The following is an 18282-nucleotide window of genomic DNA, read 5'->3' as shown; positions in this document are numbered from 1 at the left end:
TAACTACCAGGTATTACTGTATGTAACTATTACACTGTAGCCCTGTATTACACTGTATTACACTGTAGCCCTGTATGTAACTACCAGGAACCCTGTATGTAACTACCAGGTATTACATGTTGTTACACTGTAGCCCTGTATGTAACTACCAGGCTACCAGGCATTACATGTTGTTACACTGTAGCCCTGTATGTAACTACATGTTAACTTACACTGTATGTAACCCTGTATGTAACTACCAGGTTATTACACTGTAGCCCTGTATGTAACTACCAGGTATGTAGCCCTGTATGTAACTACCAGGTATTACATGTTGTTAACTGTACTACCAGGTATTACACTGTACCCCTGTATGTAACTACCAGGTATTACACTGTAGCCCTGTATGTAACTACCAGGTATTACACTGTACCCTGTAGGTACCAAGTATACACTGTACCCCTGTATGGAACTACCAGGTATTACATGTTGTTACACTGTAACCCTGTATGTAACTACCAGGTATTACAAAAGTAGACCTGCTATAATACATGTTACTGTCTACATGCAAGCTGTCTACAGCAGTGGCTATGATCATACAACAATGTAGTAGTTGTATAAATCTGGTTGAAGCGAGGGGGGAAAGGTTGAGCAGGCTGCAGAGCTGTGTGGTGCACGGAGCCTGCCGTGATGTTACATTTACATCTTACATTTTCATAATTTAGCAGACTCTTATCCAGAGCGACTTATATAAATTTTCATACTTTTTTTATACTAGTCCTCGTAGGAATCGAACCCACAACCCTGGTGTTGCAAGCGCCATGCTCTACCAACTGAGCTACACGGGACTACATCACTGTTATGGATAGCATACAACACAGCAGTGTTTCTATAGAGCTGTGTGGGCACCAAGACAGCAGGCTTTAGTGTTGGGAACAGGCCTACCTGCACACATTGGACCCTGAGCTTGTGGGCTCGCTGACGTGGATGGGACGGGGATGAGGAGAACATGGAAGTGGTGTAAATACAATGTGGTTGATGAGGGGTTGAGGTTGAGTAACGTGTGTGACGTTCAGCGGGATGCAACATTCTGTACGTCTGCTCTAAGTGACCTGAACGTTCTGTAACGTTGCAACCTGCTGAACGTGACACATGCATGTACTTACAGTGGAGAGAACAAGTATTTGATACACTGCCAATTTTGCAGGTTTTCCTACTTAGAAAGCATGTAGAGGTCTGTAATTTTTATCATAGGCACACTTCAACTGTGTTATCTCTGTAATTGCAAACAAAGGTTTCTGTACCAAATATTAAGTTCTGCTTTTCTGATGTATCAACTAGTTATGTCATGCAATAAAATGCAAATTAATTACTTAAAAATCATACAATGTGATTTTCTGGATTTTTGTTTTAGATTCCGTCTGTCACAGTTGAAGTGTACCTATGATAGAAATTACAGACCTCTACATGCTTTGTAAGTAGGAAAACCTGCAAAATCAACAGTGTATCAAATACTTGTTCTCCCCACTGTATTTTGCGTTGTGACAGAATGCAAGTGGTGGTATCTCACAGAGACATTGGAACGTTTGGAACTCACCTATTCGAAGCAGCAGTCATCACCACTCTCTGAAATAAAAACAGAATCCATTGATAAATAAAGCTTCTCAATCACATACCAATAAACTACACACACTTGGACACACACACGCATACTCACACACATCAATATCTATAATGTTTTACGTATCAAATTGTACAAAATTCTCACTCACAGCCCTAACAAGAGAGACGTGCTCCTCTGATCGGCTGAAGTTGCTGCCAATCTCCATCACGCTGACAGTTCCATCCTGACATAAGTTAACCCAGGCCTGGTACTCATCTCTCTCAGGTAGACGGTCCCAGAAGATCTTGAACGCCTCCCACACCGTCTCCTGACACACTGGGCAGCACACAGACACAGGACTGGGTCAGAGACTAGCTTTCACACCCAGAATTTTTGGTGTACTTCCTGATTGGACAGAATTGAAATGGAATTGACCCCAACCCTGACTGACACAGAGACATGTGACACAGAGGTCACACTCTGTGACACAGATGGATGTAGAAGAAGACCCGCTTAACGTATATGAATATTCAATCTAGATTTAAATAACACTGTGTAGTACAAGGACATGGTAACCAAAACAAACATTGACATTTAGCTGACATTTAGCCAGCGATCCTGACAGGAAAAATCTCTCCAATGGACAGCTATGAAAAATGAAGGCAATCAGGAAAATGTGAGGTCATTTTTTGATCCATACACACATATACTCCCAGGTTCCAGACAGCATCACCATTTCACCACCCCTGCTGACATTGAAATGACTTCTCAGCTCAAGACATGTGGTTTTCACAATGTACCAGTACCTCTGCTTTGGAACAAAAAAAGCTGGCAAAAAACATTAACCCCCTTTCTTTTCTCTCAATCTGCAGCCACATCTGTAGGCTACATTTCAGGTTTGGAGGCTGAGGACAACCAGAAAGCCCTTGGTAGAGGAGCTTGCGGGAGCAGGCCTGAGGGCTCTCATATTTTCCTGGCAGCATGGCTCATCTGATCAATGTCTAGAGGACTACTATTTTGGTAGAGAGGCAGGGTTCAGACCGAGGACTGGGGCTTTCTCTCTAAGCTTCCCCAGGTGGAGCACCACGTGTTCGGGTTGAACTGACAGAAGGGCACCCTGGTGCAAGGCTGTCTGGTGCCAGGCTCTCTGCCTGGCCTCACCTGAAATCTGGCCCTTACCCGTATCAATCAGTCTGTACCAAAATGAGGTTGGACATTTGATCTTAAACGTGGAGCATTTCTCAACCTCCATGACTGAATACTATAACTATAGCCCTTGAATCATGATAGATTAGTTACTGTCGTTGATTTACTTCTAGTAATTTCCCTTGAGTTCCAACAAGGCTCTGAACCATTGTGCCAAACAAACGACTGATAGAGAATGGTAACACCGGGCTGTATTTCAACGGCTGAAGCCATGCACGTGGATGACCATAGGGCTTTAATAAAGAGGCTGGGAAAGTACTGCTTACTGCATGGTTCATGTTGGAGGTGATTAAAGAGCACACATTTACATGACAAACATCTATTTATCTTCCCCACCTGTCCATTCCCAATTAAATATAAGATCATCACAGAAAGTTGTACTCATTTTGATGGTATATAATGGTTGTGTTATTACAATAAAAGCATATTAAATCCGTAATAAGTCATAGATGGCCATATGATAAAAGGAGTGAGATTAGCCTTCTGTCACATACACTCTTAGAAAATAAGACGCTATCTAGAAGCTAAAAGGGTTCTTCGGCTCTCCCCATAGGAGAACCTTTTGAGGAACCCTTCTTGGTTCCAGGTAGACCCCAGGTAGACCCCTTTTGTTTCCGGGTAGAACCCTTTCCACAGAGGGTTCTACATGGAACCCAAAAGGGTTTTACCTGGAACCAAAAGGGTTATTCTATGGGGACAGCTGAAGAACCCTTTTGAAAACCTTTTGCATAAAAGTGCATGCACCACAGGAATTCAATTAATCTGGCTGAACAACAAAGATGGTAGATGAATAGACTCCAGGTCATAATGAATCCCCAGGGCCCATGAGATACAGTTGTGAAAAAGCTTACCTCGCTGGTGAAAGTACTTCAGATGGTGTTCTATCGCCTGGTCTACAGTCTCTTGAGAACAAAGCTTCACTCCACTGGGGAAAAGAATATTCCGCTTTCTTCTAGAAATAGCACCCTTTCCTTTGTATGTCTTGTGGGTCAAGGCCTCCAGACCTTCATCTGACTCCAGTTGTCTTGAAATCCCAGAGGGATCTTGAGATTTCAAGTGTTTCACTACCAAACCTCTATCCATAGCAACCCCATGCAAAGCATCTGTAAAAGTACATGAGACAGTTATACATGTGACCAGAAGTCAAACAGTCATCATTAAATCCTCTACTGTACCTACCCGTGTCAAAGTATCCTGTCAGAAGGATGGCAGACACAACCCAAAAAACACAGTTCCTCGTTAGCCCCGGCATTTCTCAAAGAGCCAAGATCCAAGATGCAGCCCCAGAGAGTAAATCTTCTCAATCCTTCTCAGTTCATCAACAATAGGGTTTTGTTTACTGTCCATCCACTTGATAGCATTGTGTAAAAATAGGGCTATTGCTCTGGTTATTCCTCGTGGGCTAGGCTATCATCCCAGTGTAACTTGATGTGGTCACAGTGCTGAAGACAGCTCCCCAGCCTTACTCAGGTAAGCAGATGGGACTTTGGCAGGAGATTTCTTTCTGCTTCCTAATCCTATTTGATAAGCTTTAGTGGTGCCTCTGCAAGACTTTAGTCTAACCGTGCATGGTTGTTTAACTTGTGAATAATCTGTGTCGGCCAATGTGGGGGATAGGGATAGTGATGGTCATTTTATTTTTTACATAATTGCATATTTTCACAACTGCAAAACATGCAATAACAACTTATCCTACTTATTCTATTGGCTTGGTCTGCTTACATTAATTAATGACTTACTTATTCCTTTTATATTTACAGTACTGCAGAGATTCACAATGTGAAATGTGATTCTCACGGTGACATTATCAACAGATGTGAAATGCATTCAAAATCACCACAAATTGATTGTGGCCTTCATTTAAGCTAGAGAGAGTCTGTGAATGTGTCCTTTGTCTCTGTCTTTCAGGGAAATCTTGAAACCTCTCTGCCCAATGCCATTACACACAGCAGTAAGTATAGGTAGGTCAGTATAAATTCAGGTGAGTACAGATGTAGGATCTTAATTTGATCACTCTTTTGTTGCTGAGAATTTTCCCGCACAGCAGGGAATGCAAACTTGTAGTGTATTCAAGTTTTAAAAAGGCTTCTGAAGTTCGTAATTTCCACTTTAAAATGTATCGAACCCGACAAGAAATGTCCATTCATTATAATCCACACAATTAAAATGTCCTGTTTCTCCATGATTATTTTCCTGCTGTAGCAAACTGGCTCAAATTAAGATGTTACATCTGTATGTGTAGGTGAGTCAGTAGAGGTCAGTGTTTGTGGAACTTGCTGTACCACAACACAGACATGCAATCTTCCCGGGAGGCTGATTTGGTGGTGAGTAATGAACATTGCTGCCAATAAGCTCGCCTGACCTGTAGCAGGACAGTGCAGCTCAAGGGGGTAGACCCAGGTGACTAGATGCTACTTATCCTTTCTGACAGGAAAGGTGCTTATTCCCTTCAGGACAGAGGAAATCAGAACAGAACAGCAAACGGAATTGTCCGTCTGTCTATTGTATTCACAACGTCTAACATTGCTGTGGCAGACAATTGACATCTGTAATTAGGACTTCAAATAAGGGCCAGTGTTTGGTATAGAGCATTAGATTAGTTTCAGTATCAATCACATGTATTTTTAAAGCCCTTCTTACATCATGTCACACTCTGACTAAAGAGAGAGCTTTTATTCTCTATGTTGGTTAGGTCGGGGTGTGATTTAAGAGTGGGTTATCTACATACCATGCTGCATTTTGGTCCATTCCTTATGACGATCGTGACACATCAGCTGATGTCACAAAGTGCTGTACAGATACCAACCTAAAACCCCAAACAGCAAGCAATGCAGGTGTAAAAGCACGGTGGCTAGAACCTAGGAAGAAACCTAGAGAGGAACCAGGCTATGAGGGATGGCCAGTCCTCTTCTGGCTGTGCCGGGTGGAGATTATAACAGAACATGACCAGCAGCGTCAAATAATAATAATCACAGTGGTTGTCGAGGATGCAACAGGTCAGCACCTCAGGAGTAAATGTCAGTTAGCTTTTCATAGCCAATTCAGAGTATCTCTACCTCTCCTGCTGTCTCTAGAGAGTTGAAAACAGCAGGTCTGGGACAGGTAGCACATCTGGAGAACAGGTCAGTAAGGATGTGCATGTCGCTGGGCTTAGGATCGGGTTGAGACCTGCCACACGTCTGGTCATTAGTGGATAACTGCCTTGCATGCCTTCTCAGAGAGCAGAGTAGGTGGTTTCTGAGGTGAGATGGCTGAGACTAGGGCAAGGCAGCCAGGTGGTCTCTCTCTCTGGTGAGGCCTGATTTACAGACTGAGGCTTGTTTGGAAGTTAGCGCTAGAAGGGTAGGTGGAGTCTTAAAAGGACAAAGGCTCAGAGGGCTGCCTTTATGACCTCATCATCTACTCACTCTCACCCCAAAACTCTCTGGACTGCTTATGTTGCCAGCTTTAGTCATTTTTACTGATTCAGTTGTCTATAATAGGGCTTGGGGTCAATTCAATCTCAACTCAATAGATTTCAGATATTGAAATGAATCACTGTTTTTGAATTGACTTAGCTTTCTCCAAGTACCTTTATACAGTTGAGATCTCTCTGTGTCAAATGGCTAACTTTGTTGTTTTCACATTATAGTCAGGTGACATATTATCAACAGATCCGGGAATAGGAAATACAATTAAAAACAGAGGTAGGTAGGTAGCCAACAAACTAATTATACTTGAACAGTATACACAGAATATATGCTATAATTAAATAATCTGTTGCTTTTCGTTGTCTTGCCATTAGTCTCTTGCCAGACTACAGTTGGACACTCACTCAGCTGATGATGGTGGCGTTACGGCAACGGTGAATCAACAATGGTAACATGGTTTATTGGATAATGTGATCAGCAGATGGGCCAGTGTCTTCGTTAGGTCTGGGCTCCTGTCCAGGTATCAAGATGATACCACTGTCCTGCAAGGCAAAGAAAAACAACACCCTCTGATTAGACCTGTAATACTAACCTCACAATGAGATATTCACACCGGTCAATGAGTTCATGGAAACCAATAAGGACAGAGTCAAACATAAACATACAGGTTTACAACACACCGTGGCACATATTATTGGAGTGCTGATCTAGGATCAGTTTTGCCTTGTAGATTATAATGAATGGACAGGGTGGACCTAATCATAAAGTCTATCACCATGTGAATACTGTATTACCAGCAGCCTTTGACAAATACTGTAACGGAGCCTGGGGAATGATAAAGTTGCCTAAGGTCAACGAGTCTGGACCCCTGCAGAAATGCTGGGATTGAAAGCTGGTTTTCTATGAAGAGACCACAGAAGAACGGGGGGCTCTAGAGAGCCATCGTGTCCAAAGAACTAGCTAAATCTGTCTAATCCAGCAGTCCGGCTCAGATTAGCTGTCCTGTGGCCCCTTGTGGTGCACAGTTACCTCATCATGGCCTAGCCTACTGTCTACAAGACAGAGTATGCATCCCAAATGGCACCCTATTCCCTATTGCAGTGCACTATTGACCAGAGCCCTATGTGCCCTGGTCAAAAGTAGTGCCCTATCAAGGGAATATGGTGCCATTTAGGATACACACCTGGAGGGCGTCTGCTGAAATCTGTTGGCTGAGGGAGAGGTTCATCCCCAGGTAATTAGCAGGGTCCCTGCTGGGGCCAAGCAGGATTACAGGTCATTGCCTGTATAAGAATGGTACTCATTTCATTAGATGGTGCGTCAGTGGAGGTCGCTTGCTGAAAGGAAGTGTTCATTAAGAGGATTTTGTACAGTAAAGTGTAGCCTATGTTTAAAAGAATAGAAGCACAATTTAACTGTTTAATTTTCAAATGACTTGTGGCGCCTTGTCGGCATCAGTGATGTTGATTTGATTGATAAGTATTCATTTGACTTGAGCTGCTGTTATTTAGTGTTAATGACAGCATTGTTATGATGAGCATGCCTCACACTCTCAACTGTGTCCTTGCTTACTGTGGGTCACCATAGTTACAGACTGAATGGAATGAAGTTTGGGTCTGGGGCCAAAAGCCACAGGTAGGATTGGGCGCATTTCCGTTAATCACTGTTGACGTGTAGTGGTCCAGTTCTCTGGGCTTGGCCTTGTCTGTCTGTTTGTTCCAAATGGCACCTATTCCTATATAGTACACTACTTTTGACCAGAGCACTATATAGGGAATAGGTGCCATTTAGACGCATCCCAAATTAATGAAGGCCAGAGCCAACAGCAGAGCTCCTCAGTCCCCAAATCCTCTTGCCATCAGAGGTCCCATATGCTCGGTGTTTCCCGTCTTTGTTGACATGGTTGCTAGGTTCCCGGCTGTTCGCCCCACATGGTCGCACCCCCCGACGTCCTGACCTCGGGGAAAATAACAGCAGCAGATGACCAACCCCCTTTCAGAGATATCTGGGGTTAAACGTCTTCTACAGTAACCTAATAACCTTTCGACTTGGCCATCTGCTGAGGTGGCCAAGATGACAAGATCCAGCAGGTACAGTGGGGCAAAAAAGTATTTAGTCAGCCACCAATTGTGCAAGTCCTCCCACTTAAAAGATGAGAGAGGCCTGTAATTTTCATCATAGGTACACTTCAACTATGACAGACAAAATGAGAAAAAAAATCCAGAAAATCACATTGTAGGATTTTTTAATTAATTCATTTGCAAATTATGGTGGAAAATAAGTATTTGGTCACCTACAAACAAGCAAGATTTCTGGCTCTCACAGACCTGTAACTTCTTCTTTAAGAGGCTCCTCTTTCCTGTCAAAGGACACCAGAAACAAAATTGTAGACCTGCACCAGGCTGGGAAGACTGAATCTGCAATAGGTAAGCAGCTTGGTTTGAAGAAATCAACTGTGGGAGCAATTATTAGGAATTGGAAGACATACAAGACCACTGATAATCTCCCTCGATCTTGGGCTCCACGCAAGATCTTAACCTGTGGGGTCAAAATGATCACAAGAACGGTGAGCAAAAATCCCAGAACCACACGGGGACCTAGTGAATGACCTGCAGAGAGCTGGGACCAAAGTAACAAAGCCTACCATCAGTAACACACTACGCCGCCAGGGACTCAAATCCTGCAGTGCCAGACGTGTCCCCCTGCTTAAACCAGTACATGTCCAGGCCCGTCTGAAGTTTGCTAGAGAGAATTTGGATGATCCAGAAGAAGATTGGGAGAATGTCATATGGTCAGATGAAACCAAAATAGAAATTTTTGTTAAAAACTCAACTCGTCGTGTTTGGAGGACAAAGAATGCTGAGTTGCATCCAACGAACACCATACCTACTGTGAAGCGTGGGGGTGGAAACATCATGCTTTGGGGATGTTTTTCTGCAAAGGGACCAGGACAACTGATCCGTGTAAAGGAAAGAATGAATGGGGCCATGTATCGTGAGATTTTGAGTGAAAACCTCCTTCCATCAGCAAGGGCATTGAAGATGAAACGTGGCTGGGTCTTTCAACATGACAATGATCCCAAACACACCGCCCGGGCAACGAAGCATTGGCTTCGTAAGATGCATTTCAAGGTCCTGGAGTGGCCTAGCCAGTCTCCAAATCTCAACCCCATAGAAAATCTTTGGAGAGAGTTGAAAAGTCTGTGTTGCCCAGCAACAGCCCCAAAACATCACTGCTCTAGAGGAGATCTGCATGGAGGAGTGGGCCAAAATACCAGCAACAGTGTGTGAAAACCCTGTGAAGACTTACAGAAAACATTTGACCTCTGTCATTGCCAACAAAGGGTATATAACAAAGTATTGAGATAAACTTTTGTTATTGACCAAATACTTATTTTCCACCATAATTTGCAATAAATTCATAAAAATCCTACAATGTGATTTTCTGGATTTTTTCCCTCGTTTTGTCAATCATAGTTGAAGTGCACCTTTTGATGAAAATTACAGGACTCTCTCATCTTTTTAAGTGGGAGAACTTGCACAATTGGTAGCTGACTAAATACTTTTTGCCCCACTGTATATCTCTGGTCACCCCCAAAATCAATTCTTCCTTTGGTCGCCTCTCTCCTTCCAGTTCTCTGCTGCCAATGACTGAGCGAACTACAAAAATCTCTGAAACTGGAAACACTTATCTCCCTCACTAGCTTTAAGCACCAGCTGTCAGAGCAGCTCACAGATTACTGCACCTGTACATAGCCCATCTATAATTTAGCCCAAACAACTACCTCTTTCCCTACTGTATTCATTTATTTTGCTCCTTTGCACCCCATTATTTCTATCTCCACTTTGCACATTCTTCCACTGCAAATCAACCATTCCAATGTTTTACTTGCTATATTGTATTTACTTCGCCACCATGGCATTTTTTTATACTTTACCTCCCTTATCTCACCTCACTTGCTCACATTGTATATAGACTTATTTTTCTACTGTATTATTGACTGTATGTTTGTTTTACTCCATGTTGATGTATGTGTAAAACTGCTTTGCTTTATCTTGGCCAGGTCGCAATTGTAAATGAGAACTTGTTCTCAACTAGCCTACCTGGTTAAATAGGTGTTCTCAATGAGCCTACCTGGTTAAATAAAGGTGTTCTCAACGAGCCTACCTGGTTAAATAAAGGTGTTCTCAACTAGCCTACCTGGTTAAATAAAGGTGTTCTCAACTAGCCTACCTGGTTAAATAAAGGTGTTCTCAACTAGCCTACCTGGTTAAATAAAAGGTGTTCTCAACTAGCCTACCTGGTTAAATAAAGGTGTTCTCAACTAGCCTACCTGGTTAAATAAAGGTGAAATAAATAAATAAACATGGTTCTTTTGTCCAACACGTCAGTGTGTTTTCATCTAAACATGCCAGTTAACAATTATCGCTCACAATGAAGACTTTCACTCAGTCACTTGATGGAGTTTCTTTATTGTCATTACAAAGTAGATTTGATGTTAGCCCATTTAAATGGGTTAAACTATCTGTAAATTAAAACAAAACTTCAAACTGCTTTAACACGGTTCTCTATAAAACACGCCTCCAGACTACCTGTTGACTATCTGGACCGGTCTATTGGAAGGACATTGATCTCAGTCCTGATCTCCAGACCCTAAACCAATGCATTAGTAGTTGTAGGCTGGAAGGTGTAAGACAAGTTAAGCAGTATGGATGTCCTTGGTTCATTCTATGGAACCCTTGAACCCGTAAAGCCCATCCATAGTGAACCAGTCGACCTATGGCCTTACCTTAACAGCACAACTTAGACCTTCAAACCCGCTACTGCATTTTTGACTATACGGCTTTAACTGAACTATAAGACAGAATTAAAGCCAACATAATTATAGTATTAGAATAACAATATGGAAGAATTGATGAACACTAGTTTTTATACTGTAGTAGTGGGGCCATTTTCTGACAGTGGCTAAATCAAATGGGGTAGAGATTTGGATGGGGCGAATAGGAAAAGGGTAGCCCAACTCATTTGGGAGGTGTGACCGTTACCCTTCCAACAGCAGGTAGGGTGGAGGGCTCTGTCCTATCTAAGAGGGCTCTGTCTGGGGCCCACATGCTGTGAGAGGCTGCACCAAAGACTCCAATTATCCAAAAACGACCAACTTAACCCAATTAAGTACATATGGTTAAGCACATATCCTATCAGACTTAGTGTTAACAACCCAAACTGAAAAACCTATTAACTGTACCCGTGTGAAAAACACACAATAACTTAAAAGGACATATCTGGGATTCTCGCTCTACAATATTGTGATGGTGACAGAAGAGAGTTCTGTCCAGCCATTGCTAGGTAGACTTTGGGGCATCTTTAATCCAGGAATATACCACATTATAAATACACCATTGTAAATACATCATTATAAACATGCCATTAAATCAATGTTTACACCGTGAAAACAAACAGAAACTCAAATGGAAACCCTTTGCTGTGTGGGGAGAATGTTATTTCTGTTTCTGATGACAGAGTGAGTCAGGTCCATAGACTTTCATACAGCACAAACACAAAGGGGGAATTGATTTCTGCCTGTAAACAGAACAGGGAGAGGTGCTGTTCTAATCCTCATATTACAAGTGGTCATTGTGTAAAGCTTACTTGGTGTTCCTCACTGGAACATTGGGTTTCTCTTACAAACGAAGCAGCTACAACATGAGAGCCAAAACTAAAACACTGCAACGTGTTGACTAGTGTGATAACACTATTGTTTAGCAGCTGCAAACAATCATGTGCATATTGAGTCCTTTATGACTGATGGTCAGAAACAACAGCCTGACACACTGAACAGGAATAACTGAGTAATATTGACTTTAATATTTATAGTGGTTTTATGTGTGAGTCATAAGGACATTTGAAAAGAAACCTGTTCTGGATACACGAGTTACACTTTTGCTCAGCAAACTAGATTTGAGCGCTCACTCATATGTCCATTCCAAATGCTCTTCTATAACATAACAAAAAACTAAACATTACATGAACAATTTTATTCCATTTTACGATCCTATTATTTTGTACATTCACATTACATACAAGTGAGAAAACAAACATCCTGTGACATTTTATTTAAAAAAAATAGTAATACAAAAATAGTATAAATATTCCATGTATTGTACATTTAAAAAGTCAAAGTCCTTCACAGTTTAGGCGTGTTGTAGTAGTAGTGCATTGCTGATCAGGTACCGTGGCTACCTGCAGCTGCTCCCGCCGTTGCCCCGGCAACTGTGCAGCCCATCACCAGGCTCCGGATCTCCTCCCTCTTCCTCCACACCTGTTGCCGTGAAACCAGCGCTCCAAACGCAGGGGAGGTCAAAGTGCACCACTGGGTTCTGGAGAAAGTCAGTGAGCCAACCAGAGGTTTGGAATAAGGTGTGATGTCATACATGGGACAGGCAGTTATCATTTCAGATCAAGTGTTTTAGACAGTGTAGTGGAGACAGAAAAGTGCCCATGAAATGGATGGTTGATGTCAGCTTGTTGTTAAGCGTGGGGGTTACAGGGGGAGGGCCGTACCTGCAGAAAGCTCTCCACGTACTGCAGGAGGTAGAGGCCACAGTCGCTGCTGTTGTCCTGTAGAGGACTGTACAGTGGGAAGCCTTCATACTGTCTACAGTGAAGTCTCTGCGTGTTCCTCTACGCACCTCCCACTCTACATGTAGGTAACTGGAGAGGACAGACGGGAGAGATTGAAACTAGTGTACACACACATATGAACCACACACACACAAAACAATGCAAGCGCGACAGACACACACACACACAGAGAGTACTCACTCGCAAGAGCTTATAGATGCTCTCATGGTAAGAGATCTTCAGAGAGTCCATGATGAGAATGCAGGGTCTACAGAGACAAGACAACCCCTTGATATTACACACACTGTTATAGATGGAGGGAAGTACAGCCAATTAATTCACAGTTAATGCACTCTCACTTCTTAATGATGGTCTCCTCTGACAACCATCTTGGGTACACGCCTTCAAAATTGGGATAATGTCATTTAGAATGTTGCACACATGCTCAAAACATCTGATATGTTTTCAATTTTTTTATTGATTTACAAAAGAGGGTGATATTTACTGGTGGGTTGTGGGGCTTCAATGTAGGTTTCCCACTGGCTCTCCCTGAAGTACGTACACACACACACACTTTTAAATCAGCAGCAAATGTTTAGTTACTTTGATTTTGATCTGTGGTGTTATGGCCAAAATGTGCATGTTCTGTTTCTCAGTGTTTCTTGGCTGGGTATTGAGGACACGCTAGACCTGAACTACAGCCACCAGGCCAACCAAATAATTCCATCTGCAGTTAGGATTCAATTACACACATGCATGAACATGCAGACATAACACACATCACATCCAGGTATAACTAGAACACCCCCTAACCGTCAGTTTTTTTAGAGAGAGACCTCATTTTCAGAGGTCTTCAGTTGTTTTCAACATAAGCCCTAACATAGGGTTTTAAAGGGTAGTTAGGGACTGACATCGCAGCCTAAAAAGCCCACTAGTTGCCTTCCAACATTATTGAGGAAAATAAAAAGGATCTAACCCAACGTTAATTTGATCATTAAAGTTAAAGAAGCGTGTAAACGCAACCCGGGTTGATTAGAAACACTATTACATTACAGCCCTGGTGAGAGAAGTGAGATTCTGCCAAGGTAAATATCACAAACACACAATGCATCGGGCGCTGTCCAACGCACCTGCTCCGTTCTGCAGTTTGGGGTTGCTGGCCTCTGGAGAAGGCCCAGTTGAAGCCTGGGGCTGGCATTTCCTCTTCCCCCGTTGGCCTCCACTCCAGCTAGGCCAGACCACTCATGCTGGGCCTGCTCCAGGCCAGGGAAACAGATCACCACAAGGTACCAGTGGGCTCTGGGGAATCAGACACAAGAGCTTCAGACACAAGGGAATGTGCAATGTATCATGTATGTGGCTATATGAGAAGTGTTCAATGTGTATGATAAGGGTAATGTATACATTATGTACAGTGTGTAACGTACAGTGTCTATATTGTATACAGCTGTACTGTGTGTCTAAGACAATCTGGGACATTACAGTTCATCGTATCCTATCCTAGGAGAGAAAGCGTAATGGACTGGGGATACAGAGATCTGTGCTACCGCATCTACATTCTCATCTACACATATAGATGGATTTGATCATGGAAATACAGAGCAACGGCAGCATGTGTTGTTTCAATCTGTAAAGAGAGAAACCAGTCAGTCTAGTGGAGTAAATGGCATTCACAAGACACTATAGGGAACTGCTGTGTCCCCTGTCCTTGCCTGGCTGTGGCCCTGTCCTAGCCTGGCTGTGGACCCTGTCCTAGCCTGGCTGTGGACCCTGTCCTAGCCTGGCTGTGGACCCTGTCCTAGCCCTGGCTGTGGACCCTGTCCTAGCCTGGCTGTGGACTCCTGTCCTAGCCTGGCTGTGTCCCCTGTCCTAGCCTGGCTGTGTCCCTGTCCTAGCCTGGCTGTGTCCCCTGTCCTAGCCTGGCGGTGTCCCCTGTCCTAGCCTGGCTGTGTCCCTGTCCTAGCCTGGCTGTGTCCCTGTCCTAGCCTGGCTGTGGACCCTGTCCTAGCCTGGCTGTGTCCCCTGTCCTAGCCTGGCTGTGTCCCCTGTCCTAGCCTGGCTGTGTCCCTGTCCTAGCCTGGCTGTGTCCACAGTCCTAGCCTGGCTGTGTCCACAGTCCTAGCCTGGCTGTGTCCCCTGTCCTAGCCTGGCTGTGTCCCTGTCCTAGCCTGGCTGTGTCCCCTGTCCTAGCCTGGCTGTGTCCCCTGTCCTAGCCTGGCTGTGTCCCCTGTCCTAGCCTGGCTGTGTCCCCTGTCCTAGCCTGGCTGTGTCCCTGTCCTAGCCTGGCTGTGTCCCCTGTCCAAGCGTGGCTGTGTCCCTGTCCTAGCCTGGCTGTGTCCCTGTCCCAGCCTGGCTGTGTCCCTAGCCTTCTCTTTTGTATAGGAACATACTGAAACATACCGTGTCAGAATATAAATCTGTATCTGGAGCGTAGCCCATTATCCAGCTACACGTCAGTCGGGAGGTATTGTCACTGATGCTTTTTTATTGAAAACCCATTAAGAGATGTAAAATAGGTCTGCAGTTGTATATAATAATATATGCCATTTAGCAGACACTGATATCCAAAGTGACTTAGTGTCATGCCTGCAGACATTTTCCCTATGGGTGGAATTGAACCTACAGCACTTGGCATTGCAAGAGTCACGCTCCACGGACTGAGCAAGGGTTCTAAATCATTGTGCCGGGGACAGAAGACCGTGTTGACAAAGGTACAGTATGTAGACTAAAACCCTTCTACTGCGTTCCTAAAGTGAAGTGGGGAGTCGAGGGAACAGGAACGCTGTGCAGCACTCCATCCAGACCGTCATCATTCCACAGACATATGAATGAAGGTACGCACATCCGGCCCCCGTCAGGCGTGACAGAGGCTGTTTCAACACCAGCGCAGCCTTGAGACTAGTACACACCCACAGACAGACAGAGACTACAGCTCAGGCCACATCCATTCATCTCCACTATGCTGGAGCCCTGCCCTGCCTGGACACTGCCTCCGCCTCCAGTTTAATGTCCCTGTTTTCATGTCTCCTTGTCAGAGCCATGACAGCTAGAGGGGAAGGATGAAGAAAAGAGCACTGTTTTTCCCAATCAATGGAGTGTGGTGTCATGTCGTGACATGTAGTGTACAACAGAGTAGTGTAGTGTAGTATAGAGTAGTGTACAGTAGTAGAGCAGTGTAGAGTAATGTAGTGTACAGCAGAGTAGAGTAGTGTAAAGTAGCATAGTATAGGGCAGTGTAGTATAGTGTAGGGTAAAGCAGTGTAGGGCAGTGCTGTGTAGGGCAGGGTAAGGCAGTGTAGTGCAGGGCAGTGTGTATAGTGTAGGGTAAAGCAGTGTAGGGCAGTGTAGTGCAGGGCAGTGTGTATAGTGTAGTAGAGTATTCTGTAGAGTATTCTGTTCTGCTTTGCTTAAGTCGACAGAAATGGTGTCGTTCTTAGTCAAGTCTTGGCTCTACCCCCTCTGTGATTTCTCACTCACTTGTGATTGACCGGGCACAAACAGGTAGTCCTTGTTGAAGATGTCAACATGGCGGGTCCACGTCCTCACCCCTCTGGTGTCTCCTGTCCCTGGCCCTGAGAGGAAGGGGAGGGGACACACTTCACAGCAATGCATACTACTCCTTCCATCACAATCCAGGAAGAATATCTCTTAACAATACTCTTAACAAGAGTAAAATGCTCCTTAACTTCTGTCAATACCATCATTAACATCGTTAACATCGTTAGCATACGACTAAGCCACCAGCCTACGAGAGCGCGCCGCCAGAGCCTAAGGCCAACATGAGCCCGCAGGGCGCCATGTGACGCGCGGCCGAGCCGCCCACTAAGACGTTAAAAGACGCTGAGTGCTGATCTCCTTACGGGATGGCAGCCTCCTCCTCCAGGGACGTGTCCCGGCGGGTCAGCTGCTTGTAGAAGAAGCTGCTGAAGACATGACATCTCTCTGCCAGGGGCCCGGGGCCCGCTCCAGGAGAAGATACCTGAGGGGACAGGAAGATGCTGAGGATTTGCTGTACTGTCACATGCTGTGTGGGCTGAGCTAAACTATGGGGACATGGCTGATTTCCATATATGTTAAATGAAGCTAATGTTAGGGTTTGGTTATGATAATGGTCAGTTTAAGGTTTTGGCTGGTCAGCCTGTCAAAGGGCTGCTGGTCAGAAAAGTCCCCTTAGTCCTGCTTCATTGTACTTAGTTATGGTTTGAACCAATCAGCATTCAGGATTAGATCCACGCATTGTATGATCACAGGTTACATCTGCCAGGTGGCTAAGATGTTCAAATGACAGGAGAAAACATTGGTCCACAGGCAGATCACTAGAACTCACTTAAGGTAGAAGTCAATGATGACATCATTGAGGAACTGGCCACTGTCCAGACAGTCTAGGTCCTCTGTTGTCACGGTGATTCCTCCTTTGGAAGGGAGTGGTGGGTACTGGATCAACCTGAAGAGATCAATAGTTAATGTGTAAACAACAACAACTAATACTAACAGGTAGTATATTATACATTGAAACCATCCATAACAATAAACTGGTAAGCAGCCAGATATACTGCCCTCACCTGGTGGGCAGCAAGATATACTGCCCTCACCTGGTGGGCAGCAAGATATACTGCCCTCACCTGGTGGGCAGCAAGATATACTGCCCTCACCTGGTGGGCAGCAAGATATACTGCCCTCACCTGGTGGGCAGCAAGCAAGATATACTGCCCTCACCTGGTGGGAAGCAAGATATACTCGCCCTCACCCTGGTATACTGGGGGCAGCAAGATATACTGCCCTCACCTGGTGGGCAAGCACTCTGCGGGCAGCAAGATATACTGCTCCTCACCTAGGTGGGCAGCAAGATATACTGCCCTCACCTGGTGGGCAGCAAGATGAGTACTGCCCTCACCTGGTGGACAGCAAGATATACTGCCCCTCACCTGGTGGGCAAGATATACACCTGGTGGGCAAGATATACTGCCCTCACCTGGTGGGCAGCAAGATATACTGCCCTCACCTGGTGGGCAGCAAGATATACTGCCCTCACCTGGGCAAGATATACTGCCCTCACCTGGCGGGCAGCAAGATATACTGCCCTCACCTGGTGGGCAGCAGGCCCCTTGAGTCTGGAGTAAGGCTCTCTGCTTCTGTGGTTCCTTCTCGTCCGACTGGGGCTCCCTGATCGGAACAAGAACAGAACAGAAAAACATTACAGAATCACCAGCCAGAAGTCATCACCCCCAGTCAAACACCTCAGACTCTACAGATTCATCTGACTGCATGGGGATTGTCCTCCAATGTATTTTGGACAAGGGGAACAGGTGATCAAATTCAACGTTTTGGTGAGTGATGAGAATGAGGGGATCGAGATGATAAAGTCAAGGTCTGCTCTGATGATGAATAGCAGAGAGGAAGAGGATGACGCCACTCACTGTGTGTGTGTTGGCCAGACATGCTGCAGACTTGCCAACCCTGTCC

At 44.6% G+C, this 18282-nt stretch overlaps 1 long non-coding RNA gene across 1 annotated transcript; it reads right to left on the bottom strand.

Moving 5' to 3' along the window:
* Window positions 1–13193: 13193 nt before the first annotated feature.
* On the bottom strand, window positions 13194–14031 carry LOC127916971 (uncharacterized). The gene is made up of 3 exons (XR_008096796.1): window positions 13950–14031; window positions 13325–13368; window positions 13194–13221 (listed from the first exon to the last, which is right to left on the bottom strand). It is a non-coding gene; the product is annotated as an uncharacterized LOC127916971 (long non-coding RNA).
* Window positions 14032–18282: the final 4251 nt, after the last annotated feature.

Source organism: Oncorhynchus keta, unplaced genomic scaffold (genome assembly GCF_023373465.1).
Source record: "Oncorhynchus keta strain PuntledgeMale-10-30-2019 unplaced genomic scaffold, Oket_V2 Un_contig_10373_pilon_pilon, whole genome shotgun sequence".
Classification (NCBI taxonomy): Eukaryota; Metazoa; Chordata; class Actinopteri; order Salmoniformes; family Salmonidae; genus Oncorhynchus; species Oncorhynchus keta.
Note: the sequence above shows the minus strand (reverse complement) of the source record. Positions and strands in the feature narration are given on the sequence as shown.